This window comes from Mauremys reevesii, linkage group 8, assembly GCF_016161935.1.
Source record: "Mauremys reevesii isolate NIE-2019 linkage group 8, ASM1616193v1, whole genome shotgun sequence".
NCBI classification, from domain to species: domain Eukaryota; kingdom Metazoa; phylum Chordata; order Testudines; family Geoemydidae; genus Mauremys; species Mauremys reevesii.
In genome coordinates this window covers 49789865-49811940 of record NC_052630.1, presented here as the reverse complement: position 1 = coordinate 49811940, position 22076 = coordinate 49789865, and the positions used below count along the sequence as shown (strand labels likewise).

Sequence of the window (22076 nt, the reverse complement as noted above, 5' to 3'; positions counted from 1 at the left end):
TGAACAACTCTATTATTCGGTTACCCCCGAGGCTTGAGAAAGTGGATATTAAAAAGCGAGAGACCACAAAACTAGATTAAAGTATATTAAATATCCAGCTACGAACATCTTAGATTTGTTTGTAATAAAAATCATGTCGTTTTAAATTTCTTGCTTTTAATATGCTCTTGCAAAGCCCCCCCGGTGATTTTTGTTAGTTGTTTACATTGCTATTTGTCTAAGTGTGTCTGCACTGTCTCCTCGCAGTTGCTTTGGTGCAGTTGATGTCAATGGAGGTGGCTGGCGTAACCGAGAGCCTGGGATACAACGTATGAGTAATGCAATCAGCTGTTCATAAGGGAGCTGAAGAGGCCCGGGTGGACAGGGAAGTGGTGGAGATTGCAAGGATGCAAGAGCAGGAATGGCGGGAGCTCTCCCAGGAAGTACGTCTTGACAAATCTCGAACCCCTGTGGGAGTAGGAGGGGGGATTCAGATCTGAGTCTATCAGACTCCCCCTTCCCCTCTGCCTTTCTGGTGAAATCTCACTAGAAGAGAATTTCTAGCAACATAAGAAAGAGCCTGTCTCAGATTCCATTTCCAGCCCTTACCCAAACCAAGGAGCTCAGAGGCAGGCAGAAAAGGAACCCCAACTAAGTGAAAACCTTTCCAAATCTCAGTACAGGTTGGATTCCCAGGGTAACTAAAGGGTCAGATCAGTTCTGTTTCCACATGAACTATTTAGCACTGCCTGGTGTTGTGCAGCTCACCCTCCACAGCATGGCCATAGGACTTTGAAAAAAACCTAGTCAGTGAAATAGATGGATTGAGATGAAAATCTGATGGAAACTTGGGACCCAAAGTGCCACTTGGTCCTTGGGGAAGAATGGTTTAGAGTAGGTTGGCCACAAGTAAGAGAATTTCTCAGGAGCCAACCCAATGGATGCTATGGGCGAATCACTGGGACTCAGCACCAGTGGATGTTCCAAGCCCCCAACACAGTTTCGACTGGTCACTGGAGCATGTTGGATCCTACTAGCATGTCTTGACTGTTCCAATGAATGCCCCAATGTGGATGAACTATTGAGCCGGCCTAGATCCTTTTTCTACTCTGGACCCCAGGATCCTGGGAAGCAGGCTGCATGCATGGGAGTCTGGTTGGATCCCCACTGTGCAGCCTCTTGGAACCATTGGAGATGCTCTCTTCAGCTCTGTCCAAAGAACTTAGCTGGTGGAGCCAGCTACCACCATTTCTTATAGGCATGGGGGTCATCCTACTAAGGGGACAGTGTCCCTTTCAGTCTCGGATTTTGCAACAGACATCAGCACTTCGGAAGGCTTAGACAACACACTGGTCTGGCCAGGTGCTGCCTTTTAGGGGGATGGTCTCCCAGATGCACGCTCTAGCAGGGCCTCTTGCTGGCGCAGGTTCTGGCGCCAAGTCTTACGATCCTTTTGGAGGAGGCCTCACAGGCTTCCCTGCCTTTAGCCAAGTGCCGTTCCTCAGGGCCTTGAGGGCGTTTTCCATGGGGAACATCATGGGGCAAGGGGAACACCCATTCAACCCTCTTTGTAATCATACTTATGCCCTTATGGGCAAGGCCTGTAGTGGCCTAAAATTACAAAAGGCTCAAAGCAGGGGAAAATAATCAAATAGTAAATTGATATTTATTATCTTAAATCTACACACTGATCTTAAACTACCTATAACTTGTTTGGCCTGCCTGATGGAGACCAGGGTGTGGATCGCTGGACAACTGCTCTGGATGGTGGAGGGAGCACTGAAGGACAGTCGGAGAAGGTTGGCTGTTTATACCCTTGGCCTATGGAATATAGACTGGAGGGACATGCATGTGCCAAGTACTAAGCACAAGGGAAGAGGAAATTTGGGGGTGGCCTCAGGGCCTGGTTGTCCACTCTGTTATGATTGTCTTACCCGGGGAGCCGTAGCTTAGGGCTCAGAGGTGCTGGCCCATCTGTGTGGGGAAGTCACCGCTGTCAGTCTCTCATATACACAATAACACCATTAGAAACAGCTGCCTGAAATCACCGAAAGACTTGCCGGGGGGCCAAAATGAACATCCAATGACCTGACAACTTCCCGGCGGAAAATCCCACTTCGTGACACTTGTCTCAGTGCTTGTGCTCCAATCACGAACAGTACAGAAGAAGCAAAGGACCAGTTCTATTCTGTTGGGGATGACATAATTATATTTATAGCCAGTGAAGACAAATGCATACTTCTGAGAGACTCTAATGCCAGAGCTGGAGAAGATAGCAAGGTTTGGAGTGGTGTGATAAAGAACAATGCAATTTGGAAAATGAACAGCAGTGATCTCCCCCTGGTCAGCAAGTGTGCTGCTTGTGAGTTTGTTATTACCAATACAACCTTCAGGCAAGCTGACATATATAATGCCCTTGGATGCATCTGAGGTCAAAGCACTGGTATCTGATTGAGTACATCATTATACAGCCAAGAGACACAAAGGACGTCAAAATCACCAGAGCAATGCGAGGGGCTAACTGTTGGATTTACCACAGAATGATCAGAGCCATTTTCAGTGTCCATGGTAAGCAAACAATGCTGAATGGATTAAACCAAAATTGAACATCACAAAGCTGAGACACCCATTTCATCCAGAAAAACAGAGGGAAAACATGGAGGAAAAATGGATAGTATTGCCTCCTCACCGAATAACATCCTGGAAAAGTGGGATATCTTCAAATCAGCCATTCTTCAAGCCTCTGAAGCAGCTCTAGGCAAAAATCAAAGACTGCATCAGGATTGGTTTGATGAAAACAATGATGAAATAAAAAAGATCCCCAAGGAAAAGAATGATGTGTTTATGTCTTGGCAAAATGATAAAGAATCAACATCAAAGAAAGACAAATTCAAGTACCTGCAAGCCAAGGCTCAAATACAGCTTTGTGTTCTACAGGATAACTGGTGGGAAAAGAAAGCAGAAAAAAATACAATGTTACACTTATACTCACACTGCAAATTTGTTGTATGATTCCCTGAAAGCCATTTATGGCCCACCAAATTCTGGGCTAGCTCCGCTGAAAAGTTCACACCCCCGTCCCGATTTTTCACACTTGCTTTCTGGTCACCCTAGGTTGGAGCACGACAGACGTGATTTTTGATGTGAGACAGATTCAAGAAAAATTCACTTAACAAAACATGGAACTGTGGGCTGTCTTCATTGGCTCCCCCACCCTCCCCCAAAAAGTTCGACACTATGAGTAGAAATGGCCTCTGGAAAATTCTAGAAAAGTTTGCCTGTCCCAATAGATTTGTTAACGTTATCTGTCAATTCCATGACAACATGACTGATCAAGTACTCTCAGCTAGTAGCCTCCCTAAACCATTTCCCATACTGAATGCACTGAAACAAGGCTGTTATGCTCACAGTGGTGTTTCTTGGTCTCTTTTTTCACAACCATTTTGAATTACACAACCCTCAAAAGAGCATCTGCACAAGGTATAGAATTGATGGAAAACTCTGCAGTCTCTGAAGGCTTACATCAACAACAACTGTTAGTGATCTTGCTCCTCACGGAGTGTCTGTACAGCCACAGGAGAATACGTGTGATGCTGTGATGTCACTGTCAGATACAGAGGACAGCCTTTCATAATAATACATGAACAAAAATTTAGATTGTTTTTTAGTGCAGGAACCTATGATGTGTGTGTACAGTACCAAGCACAATGGGCCCCAATCTCAGCTAGGACTGTAGGTACTACTGTGATATACCCATCACTCCAGAAAATAGGTAACTACTTCTCTAAATAACAACTATTGGGCCAAATTATGCTCTGTTTTACTAGTGTGAATCCAGGATGACTCTAATGATGTCAACTCGATCACTCCAGATTTACACAGATGTAACCGAGAGGAGAATTTGGCCCAACTTTTCTAACAACGTTTGCAATGCTTTAACGTGCATCACAACATTTAACATGGAATCCCATTCAAGGACTGTTTGTGCTCAAAACAGAGAAGGGGTTTGCTAGCAATGGCTAAAGGGCCTATTCAGGATTAGAAGGCTACTGGCCAGCTCTATTTGATGTATTAATGTGAACGGCCTAGATAATAGACCTAGGCAACCCGGGAAATGCAAAGGTCAAGCCAAGTCAAACCTCCTGGCTTGACTCTAGCAGCCAAAACCACAAGCCAAGTCAGTGCAGTTGACTGTAAACACCTGCAAAGGGAAATGCACAGTGATAGATTGGGTTTAGGAGAGTGCCAGGGTTCAGTGCCACAATATTAAATGAAAACAACTGTCACTTCTTCATGCGTGGATGTGAATGTAAGCTAAAATAAGGTGTTTTTCCTGCAGGAAATCACAGTTGTGAGTGGGATTTCTCATCTCTGCTTGGCCAGGGTTCCTCTCTGTGCTGGTATAAATGGAGTTCCTCCCACCCTCATCCCTCCTGTCATGGGTAGGGATAGTAGCATTGTGTTCAGAATGTGGTTCTGATGATGGCTTCGGTAGAGAGACATGCAGTAAGTTAGAACAGTTGAAATGGAGACTCCGGGTGTATCTGAGTGACTGCCTCTGTATCAGTTGATTTGGGGCTGCGATGGATAGAAAGGTGTGCTGTGCGTTTCAGGTAGGGTAGGCATTATAGGTGTTGTCCGTTGAAGGGCATTGTTTTGCAGGAGCCATGAAGTCCTGATAACAGTGATTCCAAAATACACTTTGTAACATTTGAGATGGAGGGAGGTGATTCTGCCTTTCCCCATCACACCATCAGCTTCATGGCCCCAGGGCCAGTGTAACCACTAGGCAAACTAGGCGGCCACCTAGGGCACCAAAAAGCAGTGTCCAGCATCACAGGAGTCAGCTGAGCAGGGCAGGGTGGGGAGCGAGGCCTCCATAACAAACCCACCCCCGCAGCAAGGGGCGCCGCGCAGGACGGTCAGTGGGAGTCTGCAGCAGAGCAAAGAGGAGAGAGCTGGCCAGGTGTGGCAACCAGCGCAGCCAAGGGACGGAGCCGTTGGGGGAGGCAGGACGCAGTCCTGAGCTCAGGTGAGCTTCACCCTCCGACACGCTGAGCCTGGGGCCGGGCACAGCCACCTCCTGGGATGAGGGAAAGTGAAACTAAACCCTGCAGCGCGACGGAGGTGCAGGTGCTGCATCCAACCCCCCCTTCCCCGGTGGCACTGTGCCAATGTGGGGAGCCGGCCCTGATCCCCAGGGAGATCCTCCCCTGCTCCCGGGGAGAGCCCGGCTCTGCCCTCCTTGCCCCTGGGTCCCCCCCAGAGGGCGAAGTACTCAGAACCTGGGAATGTTTAGAGACCCTGTGAGCTGGGGGCATTCTCAGGCTCCTCCTTGCTCATAGGTTCCCCTGGGCCAGAAGGGACCATTGTGATCATCTCCTCTGACCCCCTTGTATTAATTCTAATGAACAATGCCACATTATGCAGTATTCATTTTTGAAAGTTTATAATAAGTGATGCTCCAGGGGGAGGGACGGGGGGGCGCAAGATGGAAGTTTTGCCTAGGGCTCAAAATATCCTTGCACCGGCCATCTGGGAATGTTAGTGTGAAGGACACTGTGGGGCATTCAGGTCGTTGCATTGGAGAATAACAAGCCACCCTCTGGCTCTCAAGGCTCATCATCTAATGTTCCATAACATAAGGATCTGGAATGGCTTCCATACGCAGAGAGACTAAAAAGCTTTGTGCTGGTCAGCTTAGAAAAGAGATGACTAAGGGATGAGAAGCATGATAGAGGTCTATAAAATCATGACTGGCGGGGAAAAAGTGAACAGAGAAATGTTATCTTCCCTTTCGTACAATACAAAATCTAGGAGTCACCCGCTGAAAGTATCAGGCAAGAGGTTTAATACAAACAGGAGGAAGTACTTTTTCACACAACGTCTAATTAACTTATGGAACTCTTTGCCAGGGGATGTTGTGAGGGACAAAAGAATAACAGAGTTAAAAAAAGAACTAGATACGTTCATGCAGGATAAGTTCAATGGCTATTAGCCATGATGGTCAGGGGTGACCCTAACTGACTGCCAGAAGCTCTGAGGGGCTCACAAGAGTGGATTTCTACAAAATTGCCCTGCTGTGTTGGGCTCTCATACTGGTGACTGTCGAAGACAGAGTACTGGGCTAGATGGCCCATTGGTCTGACCCAGTATGGCCATTCTTACGTACAAGCATGGGAGAGCCTTGTATTCAGAGCTAATTGGAAAAACACCAATTACTGTTCATGGGACATTTTAAAAAAATCCCTCCCCCAATTTGAAGGGTGTGTGTGGGAGGGGAGGCAAAAAGCCATTTTCCGTTTAAAAAATAAAACGTTCAGCTCAAAAATGTTAACCAGCTCCGCTTGTATTTAGGAAAGACAACAGCCCTCAGTCAGATCACTTGGCCCTGATTCCTTGGAGTGTGCCCCCAAAGCCAGGGTGTTGAGGGAGGAGGGCGGTTGGGTAAGGTTGCCTTGATAAGCAGAAGGACCCCCCGCTGGCGAAGACCGGGAGTGGAAGAAGCTCCAGGGGCCCGGGCCCCACGAGAGTTTTCCAGGGCCCCCGGAGCAAGCGAAGGACTCTGCTCCAGGGCCCCCGAGAAACTGTTGTGGAGGCCCCTGCGGGGCTCGGGGCAAATTGCCCCACTTGCCCCCCTCTCTGGGCGGCCCTGTTTTCCAATCATCCGGGGCCTCCCCTGATCGCTATGAGTTTTCAAAAATAATGGCAAATGGCTCTGCAATCACATCAGCCAACTCCCTCAGCACCCTTGTATGCATTGCATCTAGTCCCATGGACTTGTTCATGACCAGCTTTTTAAAATAGCCCTTAACCCGTTCTTTCACCACTGAGGGCTGCTCACCTCTTCTCCATACTCTGCTGCCCAGTGCAGCAGTCTGGGAGCTGACCTTGTTTGTGAAGACCAAGTAGTTCTGAACTAAAGTCAGATACCCTTTTATTCCCTATATGTGACATCATGGAACTAACCCCCCACATCTTTAGAGGTCCTGTTCTTTGATGGCTTCCTGATCTCTAGTGCATTCTTATAGGAACATTTTCCCAGCATCCCCTTGCTCTGGCTGGCTCTTTAATATGGCACAGCCAAACAACTGCAGTGCTAATCTGGCCATTTTGTAACTGGCAGCATCTGTCTTCTAAGCCAGGAGTGCTTGTTACATTTCCCCCAGCTTATTGCCAAGAGATGGCACGTTCTCACACGATCAGACACAAGCAACCCAACTTAATCCTGCTCCACCACCACCACCACCTCTGAGCAGCCTGTGGGGACACAATAGGCTCTAGAGGGGTCTACCTTACAGCTGTGGTAGCAAAGCTACTGCTAATATTGTATCATCATCAAAGTGCCAGCACTGAGCTGGGCCTCACGCTTTGGTAGCAAGGCCAGTGTGGAGATCTTGGCTAATAGTCTCACCCCATGCCCTTGCCAAGCTGTAGATGCTGAACTCAAAGGTCCAGCCAAAGCCACCAGCAGGATGTGGAGGAGAGACGGGACAGGAGATACATGTGTCCTTCCCTGCCATCATGGGTAGCACCTGACTGTTCTTTTCAAGGGGGTGCCCCAAAAACAAGCCTCACTCACAGCAGAGAGGGGCACAAGCTGCATAATTCAAGTCTAGGTTGGCGTGAAACCCCACAAACTTCACAGGTGTTTTGATCCAAGCTTTTGGTTTGAGTCCTTCCTTCTGACCTCAAGGGAAGCATCCAGTTTGGACAGTCAGAGCCTATCCCTGTCCCTGATTCTGCCACCTATGCAGAGGGTTATGAATGGCCGGAATGCCATGGCATCTACTGCTCACCGGCACTCCAGGTTTAACCTCTTCAGAAAAGGGGCAGAAGGGGCCCCAGTGGTTGTGTGTGAGGGGGAGCTGGAAGGAGTGGGATTAGCCTAAAATGTTAGCCTAGAAAGGCCCATGCTCTTTCCCAGAACTCTAGGTCATCCTGCGCCTACTCCCTACACCCCCATACCCTTACCAACAGGCCATAGGATTCTATTTAGTGTATCAAAATTCCCCCATCTTGCGCCATTCCATTGCATGGCTGTCACAGGAATCCCCATAGCTGCAGGGCTCCAGGGAGAAAGAAGGGAAGTGGGTTGGTTGGTGTGTGTGTGTGTGTGTGTGTGTTTTCATGCAATCTTTATTTAAATAACTCCTGGCAAGTTAGAACTATTTACTCTTAACTGAGCCTCCTGGCCAGCAGTAGGTCTGGTGTCTGTCTGGTGGAAGGACCCCCCGCCGGCAAATTACCGCCGAAGTGCAGCCGGGTCTTCGGCAGTAATTCGGCAGCGGGTGGCCCTTCCATTCTGGGACCCACCGCCAAAGTGCCCTGAAGGCCCGCTGCAGGGGGCCCCCCCGCCGCCGAATTACCGCCAAAGCGGGGGCCCCCCCCCACCAAAGACCCCAGGCCCCCGGAATCCTCTGGGCGGCCCTGTTGGAAAAAGACAAATATAGGGCCTAACTTTAAAAAAGGGAAGAAGGAGAACTCGGGGAACTACAGACCAGTCAGCCTCACCTCAGTCCCTGGAAAAATCATGGAGCAGATCCTCAAGGAATCCATTTTGAAGCACTTAGAGGAGAGGAAGGTGATCAGGAACAGTCAACATGGATTCACCAGGGGCAAGTCATGCCTGACCAATCTGATTGCCTTCTATCATGAGATAACTGGCTCTGTGGATATGGGGAAAGCAGTGGACGTGAGATACCTTAACTTTAGTAAAGCTTTTGATATGGTTTCCACAGTATTCTTGCCAGCAAGTTAAAGAAGTATGGCTTGGATGAATGGACTATAAGGTGTATAGAAAGCTGGCTAGATCAGTGGGCTCAACGGGTAGTGACCAATGTCTTGATGTCTAGTTGGCAGCCAGTATCAAGCAGAGTGCCCTAGGGGTTGGTCCTGGAGCTGGTTTTATTCAACATCTTCATTAATGATCTGGATGATGGGATGGATTGCACCCTCAGCAAGTTCGTGGATGACACTAAGCTGTGGGGAGAGGTAGATATGCTGGAGGGTAGGGATAGGGTCAAGAGTGACCTAGACAAATTGGAGGATTGGGCTAAAAGAAATCTGATGGGGTTCAACAAGGATAAGTGCAGAGTCCTGCACTTAGGATGGAAGAACCAGTGGTGAGCTGGAGCCGGTTCCCACCAGTTCCCAAGAACCGGTTGCTAAAATTAGACCTCCGTGGAGAACCGGTTGTTAAAGGGCCAGGGGGTGGGCAAAGAACTCCGGTCCACAGGCCGCACCATCCTGTTGCTCAGAGGATTCCCAGCTGGGGAGGCTGAGGTTCCCCCGGCCCCTCTCCTGTTTCCCCCCAGCTGCAGCGTGGCCAGCCACTGGCACCAGCTGGGCAGCTCAGCTGAGCTCCTGAGTCATCTTGCTGCTTTGAGCTGCAGGCAAGGCAAGAGGCAGGGGGGCTTCAAGCTCCAGGGCTGCTGGGGGAGGGCAATTTTCCCCAGGCCCTGCATGGGCCCCCAGCCCCATGATTGTGTCTCCCCCCCGGCCCCTCCCCCACTCCCGCCTTAAATCAGAATTTTGTATAGGGAACCAGTTGTTAAGATTTTGGCAACTCATCACTGGAAGAATCCCATGCACTGCTACAGGCTGGGGACTGACTGGCTAAGCGGCAGTTCTGCAGAAAGGGACCTGGGGATTACAGTGGATGAAAAGCTGGATATGAGTCAGTAGTGTGCCCTTGTTGCCAAGAAGGCCAACAGCATATTGGGCTGCATTAGCAGGAACATTGCCAGCAGATCAAGGGAAGTGATTATTCCACTCTATTCGGCACTGGTGAGGACACATCTGGAGTATTGTGTCCAGTTTTGGGCCCGTGTAATCAGTTGGTCGGGGCTTGACCCTCCAGCGGGCAGGAGGGGAGCCACTCCGACTCACTTCTTGTCTCCTGTTCATCTGCTTGAGTGCCAGGGAACAACGTTAGGAGGCCCAGGCCCTCTGGAGCAGGGGCTGGGCAACAGCAGCACAACGTAGGCCCAGGCCCTAGTTCAGGGCGGGGCAGCAACAAGATACAGGGCTCAGACCCTCAGGCAGGGCTGAGCAGCAGTTCAGTGTATAAGCCCGGGCCCTAGCTCAGGGCGGGGCAGCAACAAACACAGGGCTCAGACCCTCGGGCAGGGCTGAGCAGCAGTTCAAGTTCAGGGATTCAGATCCTCAGTCAGGAGCTGAGCAAACAACCGGTAAGTCCAGACCTTTGGGTCGGGGTGCTGGTGTGAGGGGGGAGACTGCCACCCATGAGTGGGGTGGCAGGGGGGACACAGGCCCACCCACTCCACTGTGTCCCAGCCCGGGGCCCTAGCAGCGGCGTGGATCTGCGGCAGTCAGTGGGGATCCTGGCCGCAACACACTGACATGGGCACGTCGGTGCCCGCAGCCTGACAGGGGTCGGCTACCCCCGGGCTACACTCCATTCCCCCCTCAGGGCCTACCTCGTTGGTCGCACTGGGTTCGGGCCAGTCCGGCTGCATCGGCTCCTCTGGACTCGGGCTTGGCGGCAGGTCCGGCAGCTCCTCTGGGAAGTTGGGCCAGGACTGCTCGGGCGGCTCCTCCGGGTAACAGCAGGGCCTGGGGGGCTCCTCGTCGTAGCGGGCGCTCGGCAAGCCTGGGGGCTCCTCGTCGTAGCGGGCGCTCGGCAAGCCTTAGGGCTCCTCGTCATAGCGGGCGCTCGGCAAGCCTGGGGGCTCCTCCTGGTACCGGCTCCAGGGAGGCTCTTCGTTGTAGTGGGCGCGGGGAAGCTCCGGCCAGGCAGGGCAGTTGCCTCGGGCCGAGGAGGGCTCCCAGCCAGGAGCTCCCACCGGCACATCTGCTCGCAGCAGCGGCTGCCGTCTGACTGAGCTTTGGTGCCCTCCTTTCCTACTTCCTGCCCTGCCCCTTGACTTCTGGGGGGCGGGGACTGATGGTGGAAGCTCCGCCCACTGGGGGGTTAGCAAGGGAGCTCCCTCTGCCGGGCAAGAGGGGAGCCACACTGACTCACTACAGCCCCCCACTATAGAAAGGATGTGGACAAATTGGAGAGAGTCCAGCAGAGAGCAACAAAAATGATTAGGGCGCTGGGGCGCATGACTTCTGAGGATAGGCTGAGGGAACTGGGCTTATTTAGTCTGCAGAAGAGAAGAGTGAGGGGGGGATTTGATAGCAGCTTTCAACTACCTGAAGGGGGGTTCCAAAGAGGATGGAGCTTGGCTGTTCTCAGTGCTGGCAGATGACAGAACAAGGAGCATTGGTCTCAATTTGCAGTGGAGGAGGTCTAAGTTGGATATTAGGAAACATTATTTCACTAGAAAGGTAGTGAAGCACAGGAATGGGTTACCTAGGGAAGTGGTGGAATCTCCATCCTTAGAGGTTTTTAAGGCCTGGCTTGACAAAGCCCTGGCTGGGATGATTTAGTTGGGGTTGGTCCTGCTTTGAACAGGGGGTTGGACTAGATGACCTCCTGAGGTCTCTTCCAACCCTAATCTTCTATGATTCTATGATACTAGAACATCTGCTCTTTGTCTATTGACAGCACTTTGCTCTCCTTTCGGGCAGTAGCTGCAGGAATGGGCCCTGGATTCTGCATGCATAGGACACTGAGGGGAGAAATGAGGGGGAAAAGACTCCCACTGACTTCAGTGGGTTTTGGATCAAGCCCAGACACCAGCACACAGAGAGTATACACTCATATGAGTGAGATTTGAAAGCTCAGTAATTGATGAGATTGTTATTAAACCAGCTCCTCTCTCCTGAGCTCTGTCAGGCATTATTCGGCTTGTGCGTACAGCACAGCTCTGTGTCCCATTGCCACTCGGAGTCCCGGGAGACTGCTTGCCTCAGCTTCTAAGGGCTGTTTATTTTGGAGATGAGGATGCTATCGATGGGGCTGCTGTTTGTAATGGAGGAGAAAGCGCGAGGCCTGTCTTGGTGCTGGTATTTTGATGATGATGCGATTTTAACAGCAGCATTGCTTCTCTGGGACGTCTTGAAAATGGGAAGGTGGGGTAAAGAGCGAGCCAGACTCGTACACAGCAGCACTGCACTCTGAGAGAAGAGAAAAAAGAGGATCTACCACTATCCAGACAGTACAACTCCATACGTACCTGACTTTGGGGGCTGCAGCCTGTGCAGCCAGAGGGAGCAGGATACAGCGCAATGGATTGCAAGGGAAGTGGCTATTTGGCAGGCTGCCTTTCCCATTGGCAAAGCACTGGAAATGCAATCTCAGCACCCACTCAGCACAAGCCTGGATGTGCCGCCTCCAGGAACGTTGTGCAATCCTCCAAGGGTCCCTCCCCCATCTCACACACACAGCTGAATCCTGGCGCTTCCCCGAAGCTAACCTGGATGGGTGTTTCTCAGTCCTTACAGGTTAGTAAACCCATATTCAAAGCCAAACATTTTCGCCACCCCCCTCACATTTACTGTAAAAATCATAGTAAATAAAGTATCACCTCCCCATACCCACAGCAGTGAAGCTTTGGTGCTCCAAAGCTATTCTGGACATTTTATTCTACTGCTTTAGACATGGAAAATGGACACAAATCAGATATTAGGAATGGCAATATACAAAAACCTGTAGGAGAACACTTCAACCTCCCTGGCCACACAATAGCAGATCTTAAGGTGGCCATCCTGCAGCAAAAAAACTTCAGGACCAGACTTCAAAGAGAAACTGATGAGCTTCAGTTCATCTGCAAATTTGACACCATCAGCTCAGGATTAAACAAAGACTGTGAATGGCTTGCCAACTACAGAACCAGTTTCTCCTCCCTTGGTTTTCACACCTCAACTGCTAGAACAGGGCCTCATCCTCCCTGATTGAACTAACCTCATTATCTCTAGCTTGCTTCTTGCTTGCATATATATACCTGCCCCTGGAAATTTCCACTACTTGCATCCGACGAAGTGGGTATTCACCCACGAAAGCTCATGCTGCAAAACGTCTGTTAGTCTATAAGGTGCCACAGGATTCTTTGCTGCTTTAGAACTGTCATACAATTTTCAGTGCCTTGCAACCCGCCTTTTGATGCTCTTTCCTGACCTCCCAAAGGGTCATGCCCCACCCACTGAGAAACACTGCACTAGCCATCACTGCCTCCCAATTTTCTGTTGTTTTAATAAAAATGTTTATCTTAAAAATACATGCTCAGTCCTTAGTTACTCGGGTACATGGCTGATACTGTAGGGTAGCTAGCGCAAGAGCAAGTGCAGCTGGCTAGCATCTCCTGCTACGTGGCCAAGGGAGGGGTGTATGGACTATGCTGAGCTCTCAGGATAGGAGTCGATGGTGGGATGGTTGAGTTCCCAGAGAAAGGACTCTTTTGAGCAGACTCAGAGTTTCCTCTGGGAATCCTGGATGACGAATGAGGAAACTCTTACATTTCCCTGGGATCATTCAGAAAGAAAGGTGCCAAATACTGGCCAGGCTCCACCTTCTCAGCCTGGGAGAGCTAATGGGGTCACCAACCTGCAAGGACTGAGAAACACTGGTCTACTGCCTGGGTGCCAGGGGGCTTGGATTCTAGTCCTAGCTTACTGGGTGGCGTTCAGCAAGTCTTTCCCCTGTCTGTGCTTGTTTCCCCTCCCATCCCTTGAAACGCCTCCTAATGCTCACCTGTGTGCAGGGCTCCCTTATGAGACCACATCCCCAGCTGATGTAAATTTTGGTAGCTCAGATATGGGTCATGGGCCGATTTATGATTGCAATTGCAGGGGAAGATGACCCTTTTCCCGTTCTGCATGGAGATCTTTGCAGTCAGCACAGCAGGATTTCTCTTCAGGGAGAGAGGGAGAGAGAGAGAGATTCTGCCGTTATGGCGGGCGGTTTCACAGTAGAACAGCTGATCATTTGTCACCTGCCAAGAAGGCTTTGTGGCGGCTGATGCTGGTGTTGATTGCACGGATCCAGGGGAAAAAACTTAAAGGCAAAAGCCCCCAAATGTTATGTGCTGTTTGCAAACCTGTGAAAACGTGACGCTTCACCAAGGGTGACAATGGTTACCTTTTTATACTGCTGCACTGGAGGGGTGATGAGAGGGCAATTTAAACCTCACACCCTCCAACAGGAAGGGAAGGAAAAGGGGGTTGAAAAGGGAAGGGGTACCCAAGATTGTGAGGCACCTCCCTATCCCCAGGCCTTTAGCATGAGGAAGCCTTGTCTGCGCCTGCCAAGCAACATAATCACCCCCCTTCTCATCCTGTGCGGGCTCCAGCATCCCTCATGCAGGCTAGCGGTAGGCACAGTCCAACCCGTGAGTCTTCCCAGCATCCCTCTGCACTGTCCAGCCCATTCCACTGGATGCACACAGTACTGCTGCTGGTCCCAAAGGAACAGAACACCACTGGTTCCTAGTTACAACTTAAAGCCCAGCTCTATGTAGCACACCACATTTAGACATGGTTATAGAGAAAGCGAGGCTAAGTTTAGTGAGCAAGGAACAGAGATTCCAATAACAGCAACAGAAATATTGGAAACAAAGGGTTACCTAGAAAGTAAAATCATCCCCCGCATTCTAGCACCTCAACATAACTGAGAAGATGCCCTCTGGTCCTGAGGTGGATTAGGGGTTTATGGGGTCCTGGGCCACCTCCCCACCCCTTCTGCCTGCAGTCTCCCCTGCGCTCCTGCCGGGGAGTGTGGGGGCTTGCCCGGCCCTGCTCACCCAGTGCTCCCGCCAGGGAGTGGGGTTGGGGCGCAGGGGTTTACCCCACTCCCGGGCACGCAGCAGTGCTGGGCAGAGCGAGACAAGCCCCCATGCCCTAACCCCTCTCCCAGGCACGCAGCAGCGCCGGGCAGGGCGGAACAGGTCAGGGCACGAGGGAGCCATTTTTCAGGGGGGCCCCCAATTGGTCAGGGCTAATCCGCCACTGCTCTTGTCTACCAAGGTCCTGCTCCCCCCAGAGCTCTTCTCACAGGGTTTTTCCACCAGGATGACCAAGCCCATTGGCATCTTGTCCCCCAGAGGCAGGATGCCAGGACCTCTCTCCGCACCCCGAGATATATTAGATCAGTCCGTTATTCTCCACCTGTAAAGTATGGTGGAAAAGAGACGACTAAGGGGGATATGACTGAGGTCTATAAAATCATGACGGGTGTGGAGAAAGTGAATGATGTGTTATTTACTCCTCCTCATAACACAAGAAATGCGGGGCGGGGGGGTCACCAAATGAAATGAATAGGCAGCAGGTTTCAAACAAACAAAAGGAAGTGCTTCTTCACCCAGTGCACAGTCAGCCTGTGGAACTCTTTGCCAGAGCATGTTGTGAAGGCCAAGACTATAAGAGGGTTCAAAAAAGAACTAGATAAGTTCATGGAGGATAGGTCCATCAATGGCTATTAGCCAGGGTGGGCAGGGATGGGGTCCCCAGCCTCTGTTTGCCTGGAGCTGGGAATGGGCGACAGGGGATGGATCACTTGATGATTCTCTGTTCTGTTCATCCCCTCTGGGGCACCTGGCACTGGCCACTGTTGGCAGACAGGATACTGGGCTAGATGGACCTTTGGTCTGACCCACTCTGGCCGTTCTTATGTTTGTTTGTAGGATGGCCCCTGCTGTTCACCTCTTCCTGTTAATTTTGCCCTGAAGTCCCTGCAATCTCTTCATTAGCATTTGACTCAGAATGCAGCCCGACTTCCATTGTATGACACAATACGCAATGGTCAGCCAGAGAGGCAAGTGCCTCCCACTTCCGGTCTGGTGGAACCTGTCTGAAGGCAGTTTACCTCTAGGTGACCTGCCTTTAACTGAAAGGCTTTGAGAACATAATTTCCAATATACAAACATATATCTCCTTACATACGATCTATACGTACATTTTGCAAAGATGATGCTGACCACTGTGACACAAGCTTTCGGTAGAGACCACACATGATGCTTTGTGGTAAACTAGTCTGTAAATACCACACCCTGTAACTCTGATGCATCTTGTGCCCTCTTCCAGTTGGCAGCAAGAGGTTTTTGGGACACAGTTCCCAGCCTTATCTTTACTGAATTGCACTCAACTTTGCTAACTAACAGCATTGTGAGTACACAGCAAAGTACATAAGCACATGCCTGACTTAAAGCATGTGAGTAATTCCACTGACTTCAAACAGACCACTCATATTTAGAGAGACAGGTTCATAAGTACATTGCTGAACCAGGTCCTAAATAAAGCTGAATTCTCCCAAAATGACGTTGTCGATAATTTGCTGGAGCTCTGCATGTGCCCTAACTACCCAATTCATGTGCACATAGGAAAGAATCATAGACCGCAGGAGGTGCCTTTGGCCAGAGTATGGGGCAGGGGTGGCTGTGAATCTAGGTCTAGGAAGAGAGGCATATCCATTAGTTCATAAGGAAGCCCTAGATGTCTCCAGTATTTCATCCTAGAGAGGTTGACGTGCTGAATAGAGAGAGACTCCCAGACACAGAGGCAGATGCCATTTCAAGTCTGTGTTGTGTCTATAGCCTGCAGCCATGCACTGCTCCTAACTGAGAACACATTAGTGGTTTGCATTCCAAATCTGATTGTCTGAGACAGACGGGAGCCCTTGGAGGACTGTAAAAAACAAAAACAACAAAAAGAGACATTTGAGGAGTTTAGATGCGGTGCCCAATGTTTTCTTTCAGCACCACAGAGCAACTGTCTCTTTGAGGGTTTTGTATCATATGTATAGATAACATCCCCACAAGAACCTTACCAGAACAGTATGAAGGTTGCAAAATCAAGCACTCCAAGGCTAGAAAATACCCAAATTAAGGTTGCCAGTGTGACCTTAGGTCTGCCCCCACGTGTGTATGCAGCATGATACAGTCTTTTAATTATGTGATCAGAATTTTCCATGGTACCCCTGCCTCACAGAATGCGCGGCACTTACTGAAGGAGCACCTAGCCCATATTTTGTTTTCTCCTCATTGTTCAATGGGTGGCCCCAGGCTTTATATACTGCACATTATTCCAAGCCTGCTGTGGTGAAAATTGTTCTCATGGGCTTTTCAGACTGTAATGAATTTATTTTCACACCATCTCTGGCAGATGTGGGGTATTATCCCCATTTTACAGATGGGGAACTGAGAAACAGGAAGATTAAGGTCAAAGGTATCCACTAATTTGGGTGCCCAATCTGAGATGCTAGGCCCCAATTTTTAAGTGTACTCAGCAGTATAGCTAGCCCTTTAGCTGCTCAGACCCAGCTCCCATTAACTTTGAGTGCACCTGTGAGCACTCAACACTTCTGCAAATCACATGCCAGGGCCTCAAGTCGGGCACACAGATACTGAAGATCACACAATTAGTGACCATGTGTGAAAAGCTGGATTTAAGTGGCTTGCCCAGCATCACACAGGAACTCTGTGGCAGGGGAACAGAATCCAGTTCTGCAGGGCAGCATTCTCTTGCTGCAGTCCCCTGCCTCCTTCACTACACATCTTCCAACTTCTGCAACAAATGAGGTAGGGCTCAACAGACAACAGCCTCCTTTGCTGCACCCTCCTGATCCATCCCCAGAGCAGGTCTGCCCTGTTTCATTCACAAGTAGCTAAGCTGCATGCAGGTGAAGTTGAGAAGTGGAGCTATATTAAACCCTATGCACTGCTTTGTCCATATGGCTGAGCTGTTTCCAGCTGAACTCCCATGTTGGCTTTTTCCCCTGCTGTCCCGTCAATAACCATTCCACCAGGGAACATGGCCTGACACAGTGACCCTCTGGCTTCTTGTCTGATCTCAGTCACCCCCTGCCTTCCACTCTCTGGTTCTCAGTCCTAGTCTCTTCACCCAGTCAGTGCACCTGCCAGTAGGAACAACTGCAGGGAAAGGCCTGCTCAGCCCCTTCAGCCTGGGACTGGAGCATGCTCAGTTGCTCTATGGGGATGGTGCATGCTCAATCAGTCAGCACCTAGGAGCTCTGAGGGGCTAGAGAATGCTCAGTGCAGGCAGAATCTTCAGAGAATTTAGTTGCAAGAGGCTAACAAGTCTCTACTGAGCATGTGCAAACAGATTTTTTCAGAGGCTTATAATTTGGCCACATTTGGGTATTTTCTCAGCTGATCCCAATTGACTTCACCTGCCATTCTTACAGCTGGAGCCTTCCCCACAGGTCCCTGCTCTACACTTGCCCTAGTGCCGCTAACCAACCAGCTGCTGCCTTCTTTGCCAATTGCTCCCCAGCTCTCTGGAACATGTAGGTCTGGCTTCTCTTGCTGGACTATAAGTAGAGATGGGCCCCAGCTGCAAAATGTGCATCTGGATCCAAACTTATCAAAACCGGGGGTGCTCAGATCCAGAGTTTTGGTTCTGTCCCTTGTGAACATAGTCAGTGGCAGCTGGTGATCAGAATAATTGGTGGGGCTGCAGGTAGCAAACTGCATGGACTCCTAGGGCTGGATGCTGCAAGGGGCATGTGCAGACAGTCCCATGCTCTACTTCTGTAGGGAAGATCTCTGCTCCACTGAAGCCTGTTTCCCATATTCCATCTCTACTGCCTGCAGTCGTTGTGCTCCAGCTCTGTGTGAGTCCCCCAGTGGCAGCAGGACACTACATGGTTATGACATCATTGTTGGGTTTAACCCCATAAGCCCCTTCAGACCAGCTGTCCCCTGGTCAAAAGGGATAAAGCCCAAAGTGTGAGTGGCACCTGGCTGCAGGAAGAGAAGCAGCTGCTGAGAAATGAACAATGGGAAGAAATCAAAGAGAGGATGACACAATAGGGTTCAAAGGTGATCAACGCAGTGGTTCATTAAAAGATTAGGTGTGAGCGCACAGCAGCAATGGAGTAAAAAGAAATGGGAAATCAGGCTCTTTCCTAGAATTCAGGGGTGTTCAGAGCCGGGATTCTGGTTTGACATGTTTGGCGCCATCTGTGTAGTTTGGATCCAGATCCAAACATCTCCAAAGTTTGGGGTTGTGCGAGGACAGAGTGTCACTTTGGGCCCATCTTTAGTTGTGGATTTCTCTGAGTGTGAGGTGACCACGCTGCAGATTTATAGCCCAACATCATGCCCCTAGTGAACATCTGCTAGTATCACAATGCTGGGGAAAGTCTCCTTCCCACTATGGCTGTTAGATTTAGCTCTTCCCCTCCCCCACTTGTGCCACTACAAGCTGCCAAATCCCCTGCCTGCAGATAAAAGCTCTGTGGCTCTCTCTCAATTTCCCTCTGCATTTTAGGATAAGATGTCAAACCAAGGCTCTGCATCCTCATGCACAGTAAAGACCATGTGGCATATTTTGCAAGAGTCTTGCTCTTGTTTGAATCAGTCCCCTGGAGGAGTCTCCTGGGCAATTGAACTGTGCCTGCCTAAATCAACCCTGCAATGTCAGTTGAATTCCTCTTCGCTACCTCTCCTAATGGCTATGTAGTGCTGCCGTGTGCTCCAAAACAGCTGCTATACTCCATCTCAGAAGTGATAGTATTCCAGTGGTGGGTGAAGTGATCCTTTGTCTTTGCAAAGTGGTTTGTAGAGTGCCTTGGGATGTGCAGGGGAAGTGCCAGGCATTAACTTCACTGCTAAGGCTAAATGTGCCCCTGCTTTAATGTTCCCAAAAGTTCTGCTTCTCAGACTAATGGCAGAAAACCTTTCATTGGTAGGAAACAAGCTCCATTGCAGCACAAACTTGAGGTCATTATTCTGGAGGCATTTGGAGCTAAGAACTCCCTCCAGGTTCTGATAGCTTTCTCTCAAGCCCTAGGGAGGCAAATCACTCTAAACCAGACTGGTAAAGGGGTTTTTCAAAAGTGTTTCAACATGGTATTGGCCACTGTTGGCAGACAGGATGCTGGGCTAGATGGACTTTTGGTCTGACCCAGTATGGTCAGTCTTATGTTCTTATGTAGTGCAGGTTGCTGCTAGTCATTGAAATAAGAGAAGCTGGCAAGTTCTTCCGCCTCTATTGATTCATATCTATCTAGTTACGGAGGTCCACCATCACTGTCATATCTAAGCACCTCACAATCATTCAGCATGTAGCTCCACATGCTCCTCTGATTCAGCAAAGTCCTGTTTCAACAATTGGAGCAAGCACAGGGGGAGACCCAGATGAAGCAGGTTATTTGTAGTGGCTCTACAGGTGAAGGTGAAGGGTGCTGGATTTGGAGCGCTGGAGACTGGAGTTTAGCCCCAGAATAGGTATGGTAACAGCAGCAGCAGTGCCCACTTCCCCGCAGTGCCTCAGGCAAGTGCCTGTATCCAGTGATGAGCTGCCAAAATCTTAGGAACCGGTTCCCTACTGGGTCTTCGGCAGCATGGCTCTGGCGGCTGAAGGACCCACCACCGAAGACCTGGTAGGGAACCGCCCAGTGAGTACACCCCCCACCCACATCCTGCCCCCCCCTCAGAAACCACAACCCCTAACCCCCCCTGCCCTGCTCCTTGTCCCCTGACCACTCCTTCCCAAGACCCCCAACCCTAACTCCCCCCCAGGACCCCACCCCCTGCCAAACTTGCCCCGCTCCCTGTCCCCTGACTGCCCCGACTCCATCCACCACCATCCCAACAGACCCCAGGAACTCCCACGTGGCGCCTACCCAACCCTCCCTTCCCCATCCCCTGTCTGCCCCCCCAGAACCTCTGCCTGATCCAACCCCTCCTCCCCCGCCCCAGTCCTAGCCCTGGCCTCTTACCCCTGCCAGGGTCGGGGCCAGGGTTGGAGCCGCGCCATGCGGCCAGAGTTGGGGCCGGGCAGTGGCTGGAGCAGGGCCAGGCGGCGCCTGGAGTCCTCATCGCGCCCCACCCTGCCCCAGCTCATCTGCAGGAAGCTTCCCCCTGGCTTCTCCTCCCACCGCGCCGCCTGGCCGGACCCGGCCAGGAACTGCGCTGCCTGGCCAGGAACCGGGCAGGAACCGCGCCGCCCAGGCAGGAACCGCGTGGCCCGGACCCAGGCAGAAACCGCGCCGCCCGGCCGGACCTGGCCAGGAACCGCGCCGCCTGGTCAGGAACCGCGCCGCCCGGCCAGGAACCAGGCAGGAACCGCGCCGCCCAGGCAGGAACCGGGCTGCCAGGCCGGACCCGGGGGCCGGACCCGGGCAGGAGCCGTGCCGCCCGGCCGAGGTCGCAGCTGGACCCTGGGGGCAGGAGCCCAGCCGCCCGACCCCAGAGTCTCGCTACGACCTCGCTGAGGGCACGCCGCCTGGAGCCCTCCTCCCGCTGGCACCCCTGCCTCCCGGCCCCAGCTCACCTGGTGGAAGCGCTGCTTGCTTCTCAGCCCTCCCAGCTTCCTGCGCGAACAGCTGATTCGCGGGAAGCTGGGGAGGGGGAGGAGAAGCCGGAGGAGCTTCAGCAGAGGAGGCGGAGTGAGGTGAGTTGGGGCTGGGGGAAGGGTAGGGAGCAGCTAGAGCTTTAGTTAAATTTAAAAGCCCTTTTGGAACTAGTTGTCCCTCCAGGAACAACCGGTTCTAAAGGGGGCTTCTAAATTTAACAACCGGTTTGTGCGATCCAGTGCGAACCGACTGCAGCTCACCACTGCCTGTATCCTGACCTAGAGTGCAGCATCTCTGGGGATGGGATGGGAGTTCTGTCTCGATGGCTACTCAGCCCTGGCTGCCTCTGCTGGTACTGCCAACAAGGGGCAGTTGGGTTTTTATAATGTGGGATCTCTTGAGGGGAGGAAAATCCTATCCAGGTTTCTCTGAAGCTTTCAAACTCCGGAGCCAGCCATTTCAAGCAAGGGGGACTCCACCCAGAGCAAAAACCTTGTCCCTCAAAGTACCTGTTGCTTCTCCACTCTGTCCTTCACTCCGCTGGCCTCTCAGTGGTGTTGACAGGGAAGGGTCCCCCACCTGGTGTGCTGGGCCCTGCCTCTGGGGCACAAGCAGATCATTAGCTTTCGGAGAAGGGGGATCTCTATTTGCATGCTTTGGGCAATGCTATGGTAACTTCCCCTGCACCTTCTTTACCCAGACTTCTGCTGCCCCCTGCTCTGCCTCTCCATGGGCCAGTGCTGCCCTTCTGCTCCAGTCTATCTCTCTCTGTCTCATTCTCCTGGACACATTTGTGCTGTGGCAGCTGATTACATATGCATCAGCTGCAGAGGTTCAGCAGCTGGGAAGATAAACAGAGGAGCTGGGGCAGCCAGCGTATAGCTGAGTGACATCACACCCTACTCTGTGTGGCTTCCGCAGCCAGATCAAG

The 22076-nt window shown here is 51.2% G+C and overlaps 1 long non-coding RNA gene across 2 annotated transcripts; it reads right to left on the bottom strand.

Moving 5' to 3' along the window:
• Positions 1 to 2461: 2461 nt before the first annotated feature.
• Positions 2462 to 21893, bottom strand: LOC120369913. 2 transcript variants are annotated; one of them, XR_005583494.1, is made up of 4 exons: positions 21842 to 21893; positions 21655 to 21745; positions 2878 to 2921; positions 2462 to 2733 (listed from the first exon to the last, which is right to left on the bottom strand). It is a non-coding gene; the product is annotated as an uncharacterized LOC120369913 (long non-coding RNA). The 2 variants fall into 2 exon arrangements; XR_005583493.1 differs by having other exon boundaries at positions 21655 to 21877.
• Between the last annotated feature and the right edge of the window lie 183 nt (positions 21894 to 22076).